Here is an 11874-nt window from a genome sequence, read left to right as displayed (position 1 = left end):
CCACCTAGAAATACAAGCCATTCTAAAGATTTTACTTAAAAGCAAAGAATGGTGGAGGCTCATTGTCCTGTTTTTGGGGGTTGTCCCAGGGAAAGGTTACTGCCTAGAGACACCAGGTCCCTTCCTCCTCCCTGTATTCCTTTAATCAACCAGATACAGAAACTATGAACCACAGTGTCAGGAGGCTGAAAACCTAAAACAAAACAAAATAAGGAAAAATTACTGCTGCTTTCAGTGGCTTCAAGTTCAAGGAAAAAAAACAAAGAGGAACTTCAACTTTAAGAATTGAGGAAACATCAGCTATAGCAAGCAAAATACTAGCCCTAGATTACTTATTGATTTATAAATAAACCCCTAACAAAAGGGGATAAAATAAAAGATGCATAATAAATTATGTGTACATGTATTTTGATATTAATGTATGATAAATTGTGTATATGTGTATATACAATATGTAAAAGCAAAATTCCACACTTTGATCCAATTGGAAGTTCGAAATTTTTGTAATAAAAAGGTTTAGGCAAGACATGATGGCTTACACCTATAATCCCAGCACATTGGGAGGCCGAGGTGGGAGGACTGAAGCCACCCTGAGCAACATAAGCAAGATCCCATCTCTACAAAAAATTTTTAAAATTTAGCTGAGAGTGGTGGCCCATGCCTGTAGTCCCAGCTATTTGGGAGGCTGACACAGGAGGATTGCTTGAGCCCAGGAGTCTGAGGCTGCAGTGAGCTAGGATCATGCCACTGCACTCCAGTCTGGGCAACAGAGTGAGACCCTGTCTAAAACAATAAATGTTTAAAAAGGGTGCGGATTGGCTTTTGTGTCTCTGCAACATAGATTATAACTTTAACAACTGATAGAATGCACCCAAATTGAAAAAAATCTAGGGATTTAATCAATACTGGGGCTCAAATTATACCTGGGCTCCTCAATAAATTTAAACATTGTGCCCCCTATATTCTTAAAATGGTAACTAAATATAATAGAGAAAAAATAGATATGCCTTAATTTGTTGCCTTGCCTAAATTTCTCACAGTCATAGTACCCAGTGCTGTAACATATACCATATTGGAAATAAATGCTCTGACACAACAAATAATGAGTTTAAATCAAAGCAAATCTTTGGCTGTTAAAAACTGGCTTGATGAAATGGGATTCCATGAACACCCAGATAAAAAACTTCATATGGCCCAATGTAAGCTAAAATGAGGGCTGCAAAGCTTAAAACTTATTACATGAAACCCAGTTAATAAAGAAGTGATTATTCTCAATGCTTCTCCATTTAGCAGACCATTTTGACTTTTGATTGCTCTTAAATCTGAAATAAAGAAATTTAAAAAGGGTTTATCAAGATGGCTTATTACCACCTTATTGGTGTGGTCCCATCCATCAAGACTCCCTACCCAATATGTGAAATTATTAATATTATTGATTCTATTATGTCAACAGTCAGTAAATATTTTGCTCTTATAGATTAATATGTTCTGTTTAATGCCTATTTCAAAAGTCTCTCAGCTGCAGTTTGCTTCCACCTCCGAAAGGGACACAACACACCTTTTCTAGGTTACTGATGGGGTACCACAATAGCTTTTTTTTTTTTTTTTTTTTTTTTTTTGAGACAGAGTCTCACTCTATCACCCAGGCTGGAGTGCAATGGTATGATCTCAGCTCACTGCAACCTCCTCTTCCCAGGTTCAAGCGATTCTCATGTCTCAGCCTCCAAGTAGCTGGGATTACAGGTGTGTGCCAAAACACCCAGCTAATTTTTGTATTTTTAGTAGAGATGGGGTTTCACCATGTTGGCCAGGCTGGTCTCAAACTCTTGACCTCAGTTGATCCACCCGCCTTGGCCTCCCAAAGTGCTGGAATTACAGGCATGAGCCACTGCGCCCGGCCCACAATAGCTTTTTTATCACATGCAATCTTTGGAGATAAGACCCTGATGGCATCTATCTTTCTCCAGGAACAAAGGTCTGATACTACATGAATGACATCCTCTTTCAAGGAGATTCATCTGACACATTCCCTAAGTACATATAAATCCAGTATCTTTTTTACTTATAAACTAAAATTGACCATCACTCCTATTAGTGCTTTCAAAAAACCTCATTCACAGCAACTTTTTCATGCCTTCTGGAGTCTGTGGACCACTCCTGATGGCCATTAGTTGCTCCAGGGCTTCTAATGCAACATATTGCCCCTCTTGGCCTTGTGCTATACACCATTAAAACAACAAATACCTGCCTACATACTGGGCACATTTGGAAATAGAAGATCTCATAGGCCTGGAGCCTGTGACCCTCCATACCCAGCTGCCCATTATACTTTGGGTCATGGAAGCAGCACCCCACAAGCTCAGCCTGGCTATGAAGGAAGGCCTTGTTAAAACAGGGTGGAGCCAAACTTGGGTCTTCTAGCATATTACACCTGCGGGAGCAGGTGTATACCCCTATTCTTAGTCTCTTTCCAGATGCCAGGTGCTGGAGGAGGTAATTCCTTCCCTTGACCCCTGGACTCTCTGGGAAGCCCCTTGGGATTAATTTAGTGAACAGTAATGGTAGTTTGCAGACTATGTGAACAGCACTGCTAACTATCAACTAACAACACACTTGGCCAAACCTCAGGCAGTCATCTTAGCATTGGATGCCCAGATCAACAAATGGTCCTGGCAAGGAATAGCTCACACCTGTAATCCAAGTGCTTTGGGGGACAGAGGTGAAAGGATCACTTGAGGCCAAGAATTAGAGAGAAGTCTGGGCAACATAGTGAGACCCTGTCTCTACAAAAATAATAAAAATAAAAACAATTAGCCAGGCATGGTGCCACATACTGGTAGTCCTAGCTACTCAGGAGGCTGAGGCAGAAGATCACTTGAGCCCAGGAGTTCGAGGTTACAGTGAGCTATAATCATGCCACTGTACTCCAGCCTGGGCAACAGAGGGAGACTCTGTCTCAAAAAAAATAAAAATAAAAATAAAAACAGAATTACTATATGGTCCAGCAATTCCACTTCTCAGTGTATATTCCAAAGAAGTGAAGGCAGGGACTCAAGCAGATATTTGCACACCCATGTTCATAACAGCATTATTCACAATACACAAAAGATGGTGGCAACCCAGTGTATATTAAATGATTAATAAACAAACAAGATGTTATATATAAATACAATGGAATATTATTCAGCCTTAAAGAGGGAGAAAATTTTGACAAATGGATGAACCTTGAAGACATTGTGCTAAGTGAAATATACCAATAATAAAAAGATAAATACTGTATACAGCTATATGAGGTACCTAGAGTAAATTCATAGAAACAAAAAGTAGAGGAGTGGTTTCTAGAGGCTGAAAGGAGGGGGAAATGGGAGTCTTGTTTAATGCATATAGGGTTTCAATTTTGCAAAAGAGTGGTTGCACCACAATGGAAATGTTCTTAAAACTACTGAACTGGAAACTTAAAAATGGTTTTAAGATAGTAAGTGTTATATTATGTATATTTTACCACAATTTAAAAAGCCTAATTAATAAAGAGGTGATTATCTCCACTGCTTCTTGATTTGACAGCCGAATTTCCTTGTTCTTAAACCTGGAAAAATACATTTATTTGGCATAGATACGTATATACAAAAATACACCTAATGGCATCTCAGGATGGATTATTACAACCTGTGGTCTCATCCATTAAGGCCCCCATACCAAATACCCAATATTACAAAAATTACTGATTCTATCCAATAAACAACTGGTAAATATTTTGCTATTGCGTGTTTGGCTAATATGTTCTGTTCGGTGCCTATTTCAACAGCATCTCACCACAGTTTGCCTTCATCTCCAAAGGGACACAATACTCTTCTTCAGGCTACCCATGGGGTACCTAAATAGCTTTGCCATTGCACACAATCTTTGCAGATGAGAGCCTAACTACTTTCACCTTTTACCAGGATCACAGGTATAACATCATCCTCCAAGGAGATTCATTTGACACATTCATTTAGAATCTATAAGTCCCACGTCTTTTAGTCCTTTTTGAGTTCTGATGGCAACACATCCCTCATTTACAAATAGAAATAGGCTGCTTCACAAAGGAAGTGTCTGAGTTAGTTTTATAGGATCTTTCTATAGGGAAGGGTTACATCAGGGCATGTATAGGAGAGGTTTTTCTAGTTTTCGTGCAGTGACTCAACATGCTTCTTCATACATTGTATGTGGCATTAGCATTTTAAATCACCCTTGGGTATGATTTTTAGCATTAAAAATGAGGAAGAGTTAACTATAAGTTGGAGTTTATCTGCACATGCAGGTACTCCAGGGAAGTCCCTAGCCCCCTGAAACAGAAACTTGTGATAATTACTTCTTGGGTCTTTTGTTACTGACTGGTTAAGGGTTACATAACTAGATCTTGAGTGAGAGGTTTTTATCCTTTTTCTCCATACCATATTAAAACAAGAAACCAACCAGTCTGCCTGTCTCAAGAAGGGAGGTACCAGGCTCTTTTTAAGAACGAGCTCTGGTGGGAAGTAATTGAACAAGAACTTACTCACACCCAAGGGAGATAACCCACACACCACCCACTACGCCTCACCTCTAACATTGAGTATCAAATTTCACCATGCGATTTGGATGGGACAAACATCCAAACTATAGCAGTCTCATCTATAATGTGTTTTTAAGTACATGGAGGTTACATATATACAAAATCTAGGAGAGGTTACTACTATCTACACCTCTCTAAAAATTAATGGAGATCATTATTTTCCCCAGAAGTACCTGACATGTATTAGTCAACTCCTTGACTCCCTAGAGAGGGGACCACTCACTACTGTGCCCTCTCCTACTCCACCTCCAGCTTTACATCCTGCCCTTCTTCTCCAATCACTACCACAGCAATCACCCTTTCCCCTTGATCACACAAAATACTACTAATCTCTACACATACTTTACTAACTTATCAGTTTATAACCTGCAGCAACATAACTGTTTGACTCTTCATTTTGACCCAAGAAATACACCAAGATATTACTGTTTATATATACTTATATATGCGTGTGTGTATCTATATCTGTCATACGCACATTTACATGTGTATATGTGATATATATACACATACATATGTATATATAAATAAATATATATATCATACATATACATAAACTTTAACACACTTTACAACTCCAACAACATTGTTAGAGATCTCAGAAATTTCAGATCTACTTTTTTTGGCTAATGCCATATAAATGGGAAACTTAATCATGGTTCAGCCTATAAAGACTCTTATATTTAATACTTCTACTTGCATTCCTTTCTTTCGATTCCCATTATAAAATGTTTTCTATGCCGTTTGGGAAAACATATGTCCTACTATATAGTCTCTATCATCATCTCAATATGTTTTTAATATGATATCAAAGTATCACAGGGTCAACTGTATTCAGTTGTATTAACCATGTCTTTAATTTTCTATATTCTGATGCTTTGACATCTTGAGGCAGTGCCGACCTTGGAGGGATTGCTCCTCCCAGGATTAGCCAATTTCTAGAGACAGTAAACAACTGGATTATGAAAGTGTCTTTCATATGCAAACCAACCACTCCAGAGCCCATATCCTCAATCACCTCCTTTATCTTAGGCACAGGGCCACTATTTACCTGCCCAAATCACCCCAGAGTCGGGTATCATACAACTAGGAAAAGCCCCTAAGCCATAGAGCCTGCTAAAATTATTCAAACTAGCTAATTCTAAACCTGCTTGCTTTAACTTGCCTATTCCCTCAGAAACCACGATAAAGGCTCTTGCCCACATTCTCCCCTCACCCTCTGCCTCTTGACTGACCCTGGTGCTTTCCTGGGTGACCCCTGACAGTGTGGCATGCCTCTTGTGATCTGTGATTATAACAGTCTTTTCAGTGGCAGGGATTTCCTGATTTGTTGGTCTTATCTATTTAAATAATAATAAAAGCCATATTTTAAAACACCACCCCAAACAGACAAAAGCTCTGTGGGGTAGTTTATTTGAGAACTGATCCCAAGAGTAGAAATGAAGTATACAGGAGTATTTTAAAAAGGAAGGAAAGCCAGTACAAGGAATAATTCCATATTTTAGTTACCATGCAACTGATAACAGGTATATGATCTTGGGGACCTTCTGAATTGCATTATGAAATATATCTCAGAACTGTCTAGTTGAAGGACATAAGAGGGAAGGATTTAGCCAACATCTCCCATTCCCTTATTAGTCAAGATAATCCCACGTGACTTAATTCTGCCACACATCCCATTTGCACATGTCTGACTGCCCAGTGGTCTGTAATTTGCCCAATGACTTGGCATCAGAGAAGCCCCTGTGCAAGAATCAAGATATACACTGCATTGGGCCAATGCAAGGCCCTGTCAGATTATGCTTGCATAGAACTGGTCACCACAGCAGTGACTTGGTTAAGAGAAGACATGATTTGACATGCACACAAGCTGTACCCAAAGCACCTTACACATACTTGTTTTGCAGTTTGTTAATATGTCTGTTAAACCTCTTTAACTCTCTAAGCTCCCCCTCGTTCTCATTTTTTTTATTCTTTGCAAATTATTTGTTGAAGAAATATAGTCAATTATTGTTTAGACTTTTCCAGAGTCTGGATTTTGCTGATTGAGTTTCATGATGTCATTTAACATGTTCCCCTGGCTCTTTGTTTCTTACAAAATATAAGCTAGGCATGGTGACACACACCTGTCGTCCAAGCTACTCAGGATGCAAAGGCAAAAAAATTTCTTTAGACTGGGAGTTCAAGGCTGCAGTGTGCTATGATCACACCTGTGAACAGTCACTGTGCTCCAGCTTGGGAAACACACTGAGACTCCATCCATAAAAAAAAATTAAAAGTACAGATGCTTTGTTTAACTTGAGATACAGTTTGTATAGGAAGTCAAAATAAATGCTTCTGTCTTTGCCTTTTTGAAAATCCGTTTTCCAAACAATGTATTGTTCTCTATCATCTTCCAAAGGACATTTATTAATTTGCAAGGACTGTCATAACAAAGTACCACAGACTGGGTAGCTTTAAACACCAGAAATTTATTTTCTCACAGTTATGGAGGCTAGAAGCCTGAAATCAAGTTTTCAGCAGAGTTAGTTCCTCCTGAGGGGCCATCAGGGAAGAATTTTCAGGTTTATAGATGGCCATCTTCTCCCTGTGCCTTCACACTGTCTTCCCTCTGTTCCTCAAAACTCTATCAGCATCTACATATTACCCAATGCAAAAGGCACTTCTATATTTTTAAAGTAGCACCCCACATTTCAGCACCAAAATCTTATATAAATGTCATCTAAATCAGATATGAGTGACTTGAGGTATGATTCATCCTGAGGCAAAATTCTTCTCCATCTGAAAACCTGTAAAACCAGACAAGTTATCTGCTTTAAAAATACAATAGTAGAACAGGCATAGGATAGAAATTCCTATTTCAAGGTGAAAAAATGAGGAAAAAAGGATCATGGATTGCAAGCAAATTCAAACCTGAACAGGGAAAATTCCATTAGATTTTAAGGCTCAAGAACAAATTTCTTTGGCTCAGTGTTTCGTCCTCTGAGCCCACCCACATGGTGGCCAAGCCTTCTCAACTCTGGAAAGCAGCCTTACCCACCTCAGCCCTAGAAAACAGACACACACCCTCTGGCACTCACATGCAGATGCGGCTAGATGAAATCTGGAGGATATGGTCACATTCCCTGGGCCTATGCCTTTGAGCCCAAGGGAGAAGTGACAGCCCTGCTGACCTCTGATCTACCTTTGGGTTATTCTTGTCTTTTCTTGAAGGATAAGACATGTTTACAGCTGGATAGCTCTATTGGCCCATTCTGTAGAATTCCAGAAGTCCAACAGCCTTCCTTCATTTTATCCCATCTCTGTCCCCTTCAGTCCAAGTTAGCAGCCATTTCTGCTGGTACAAAATTCTCAAAACCCTTTTGGGCCTCCTGTGCAATTCAAAGAAGGTACAAAATCAGACAAGAGAGTCATCCACATATATTTCCTAGACAACTGCCTTTCTATTCCTGGATTCTGCTGAACTGTCCATTGGATCTATGAATTGCACATGTAATATCTTTAGTAAATTGTTTTCCAGCCATATCCTTGATGTTCTCTCCAGAACACACTTTTTCTAAGTTTTGCAATATGAATAGGATGAGAGTTTCCCAAATCTTCAAGTCTGGTCCCTTTTTACTTAACAAGTCATTCCTCAAATTAATTCTTTCTTTCACATTTTACTATAAAGCAGCAAAAAGAAGCCAGGTCAGGTCTTTGACACTTGGCTTAGAAATCTACTCAGCTAAATATTCATTCATCACTTATAAATTCTACTTTCCACCAAACACTAGAACACAATTTGTCCAAGTTCTTTGCTAATTTATAACAAGAATAACAAACAATTTAACACACCCTTTAAGTTGTTTTGAAATGTACAATTAAGTTATTATTGACTATAGTCACCCTTTGTGCTATCAAATAGTTCTTATTCATTCTTTCTAATTATTACTTGTACCCATAAAACACCCCCACCTCCCCCACATGCCCCCAATACCCTTCCCAGCCTTTGGTAACCGTTCTTCTACTCTTTACCTCCATGAGTTCAATTGTTTTGAGTTTTAGATCCCACAAGTAAATGAAAACATGAAACATTTGTTTTTCTGTGCCTGGCTTATTTCACTTAATGTAATGATCTGCAGTTCCATCCATGTTGTTGCAAATGACTGGATCTCATTCTTTTTTATGGCTGAATAGTACTCCATTGTGTCTATGTACCATATGTTCTTTACCCATTCATCTGTTGATGAACACTTACGTTGCTTCCAAATCTTAGCTCTTGTAAACACTGCTGCAACAAACATAGGCATGCAAATATCTCTTTGATATACTGATTTTCTTTCTTTTGGGTATATACCAAGCACTGGGATTTCTGGATCATATGGTAGTTAAATATTTTTTTGTCTTCTGAGGAGCTTGAAAACTGTTCTCCATAGTGGTTGTACTAATTTTACATTCCCACCAAACAGTGTACACATCCTAACCAGCATTTGTTATTATCTGACTTTTGGATATAAGCCATTTAAACTGGGGTGAGATGATCTCATTGTAGTTTTGATTTGCATTTCTCTAATGATCAATGATGTTGAGCACATTTTCATATGCCTCTTTGCAATATGTATGTCTTCTCTTGAGAAATGCCTATTCAAATATTTTGCCCATTTTTGACTGGAATTACTAGATTTTCTCCAGTAGAGTTCTTTCAGCTCCTTGTAAATCCTGGTTATTAATCTCTTGTCGGATGGGTAGTTTGCAAATATTTTCTCCCATTCTTAGGGGTGTCTATTCAATTGGTTGATTGTATCTTTTGTTGTGCAGAAGCTTTTAAACTTGATGTAATCCCATTTGTCCATTTCTGCTTTGGTTGCTTGTACTTGTGGAGTATTTATGAAGACTGTATTTTCCCCAGTGCATGTTCTTGGCACCTTTGTCACAAATGAGTTCACTGTTGGTGTGTGGATTTGTTTCTGGGTTGTCTATACTGTTCCATTGGTCTGTGTATCTGCTTTTATGCCAGTATGATGCTGTTTTGGTTACAACAGCTCTATAGTATGATTTAAAGTCAGGTGATGTGATTCCTCCAATTTTGTTCTTTTTGCTTAGGATAGCTTTGGCTATTCTGGGTCTTTGTGGTTCTGTATAAATTTTAGGATCATATTTCTGTGAAAAATGTCATTGGTATTTTTATAGGGATTTCACTGAATATGTAGATTGCTTTGGGTAGTATGGACATTTTAGCAATATTGATTCTTCCAATCCATGAACATGGAATATTTTTTCATTTTTTGGTGATCTCATCAATTTCATTCATCAGTGTTTTATAGTTTTCATTATAGAGATATTTAACTTCTTTGGTTCATTCCTAGGTATTTAATTTTATTAAATGCTATTGGCTATTGTAAATGAGATTACTTTTTAATATCTTTTTCAGATTGTTCACTTTTGGCATATAGAAACACTACTGATGCCTGAGAGATGGCCGTGATGGTGTTCTGGTATCAGCAGAATAGCAATGCCCAGGAGTCCACCACCACCCATAATCTCTTGTGGTTGCACAGAGCTGCAGACAGAAGGGAGCAATGGCAAAAAATAAGTGCTGGGCAGTTTTCATACGGCGCTGCAAGACATACTGCGCTTTTCCCTGAGGGTGAAAGACAGCCTGATGATGGTGGTACAATCAATGACATCTCTGTGCTGGGAGTGACCCGCTCGGGGGCCCAGGCTGATCATTTCACACAGACACCCCTGGATCCTGGAAGCCAGGTCCTGGTCTGGGTAGACTGGGAGTGGAGGTTTGACCACATGCAGCAGCATTAAGGGCAGCATCTCATCACAGCAGTTGCTGATTGTCTGTCTGAGTTAAAAACAACATCATGGGAGTTAGGGAGATTTCAGAGTGTGATTGAACTGGAAAGCCCCTCTGTGAATGCAGAGAAAATAACTGCCACTGAAAAGAGTGTCAATAAAAATATCAGAGATCAGCTGCTCAAGAAAGTATGAGAACTGAGCCTGAATGATCCTGAGGTGGAGCAGGTGAGAGGCTGGGGTCTGCCAGATGATCATGCTGGGCCCATTGGAATTGTTACCATCAAGGGTGATGATTTCAACACGTGCTGTGGGATCCCCATGAGCAATCTCCATGACCTTCCAGTCACTAAGATTCTAGGCACCGAGAAGAGGAAAAGGAATAAAATCAACCTGATATTTCTGGCTGGGAACCAGATGCTGAAGTGGATGAAGAGAAGTCATGAAACTGAAAAAGCACTGAATCACGCTGCTTAAGTGTGGAGCAGAGGATCACACGGAAGCAGTGAAAAAGCTCCAGAATGTGGTCAGGCGCAGTGGCTCACGCCTGTAATCCCAGCACTTTGGGAGGCTGAGGCGGGCGGATCACGAGGTCAGGAGATCGAGACCATCCTGGCTAACACGGTGAAATCCCGTCTCTACTAAAAATACAAAAACTTAGCCAGGCGTGTGGCAGGCGCCTGTAGTCCCAGCTACTTGGGAGGCTAAGGCAGGAGAATGGTGTGAACCCAGGAGGCGGAGCTGCAGTAAGCCGGGATCATACCACTGCACTCCAGCCTGGGTGACAGAGAGAGACTCTGTCTCAAAAATTAATTAATTAATTAGTTAGTTAATTTAATTAAATTTAAAAAAGAAAAAGCTCCAGAACTACACCAAGCTCCTGCAGAACAACCTGAATCTGCTCAGAGACTCAGCTGTGCACATTGCCCATAGCCTCAGGACCGACCCAGACTGGGGGGATGTGGCCATATTACACAGGAAGGAGGGTGATTCATAGTTCATGAATATCGTTGCCAATGAGAATGGGTCAGAGGATTCCTTCCTGTTCTTAATCATGGGTGATGAGAAAGGTGCTACGTTCTTTTTACTGGCAGGGCCACCTGAGACCATGGAAACCCTGGAGCCCAGGGTGGATGAAGTCCTAGAAGGCAAAGGAGTAGGGAAGAAAGGCTGCTTTCAGGGCAAAGTCACCAACACGAGCCAGCAGTCAGAGGTGATATCACTTCTTCAGAACTACATCAGCACACACAGTGCTAGGAAGTGAGAACTCCTCTTACCACAGAAGGAGTCTTTTGGATGATTAAATAGCTTGACTTGAAAAAAAGAAATGCTACTGATTTTTGTATGTTAATTTTCTATCCTGTAATTTTATTGAATTTGTTTATAAATTCTAATAGTTTTTGGTGGAATCTTTAGGTTTTTCCAACTATAAGATCATATCTGCAAACAAGGATAATTTGACTCCTTTCAAATGTGGAAGCCCTTTACATCTTTGT

At 39.6% G+C, this 11874-nt stretch overlaps 1 pseudogene; it reads left to right on the top strand.

The window, feature by feature from the left end:
* Positions 1–10057: 10057 nt before the first annotated feature.
* Positions 10058–11642, top strand: LOC111536203 (annotated as a pseudogene).
* Positions 11643–11874: the final 232 nt, after the last annotated feature.

This window comes from Piliocolobus tephrosceles, chromosome 12, assembly GCF_002776525.5.
Source record: "Piliocolobus tephrosceles isolate RC106 chromosome 12, ASM277652v3, whole genome shotgun sequence".
In the NCBI taxonomy this organism is placed as follows: Eukaryota; Metazoa; Chordata; class Mammalia; order Primates; family Cercopithecidae; genus Piliocolobus; species Piliocolobus tephrosceles.
This window is presented reverse-complemented; position numbering and strand designations above follow the sequence as displayed.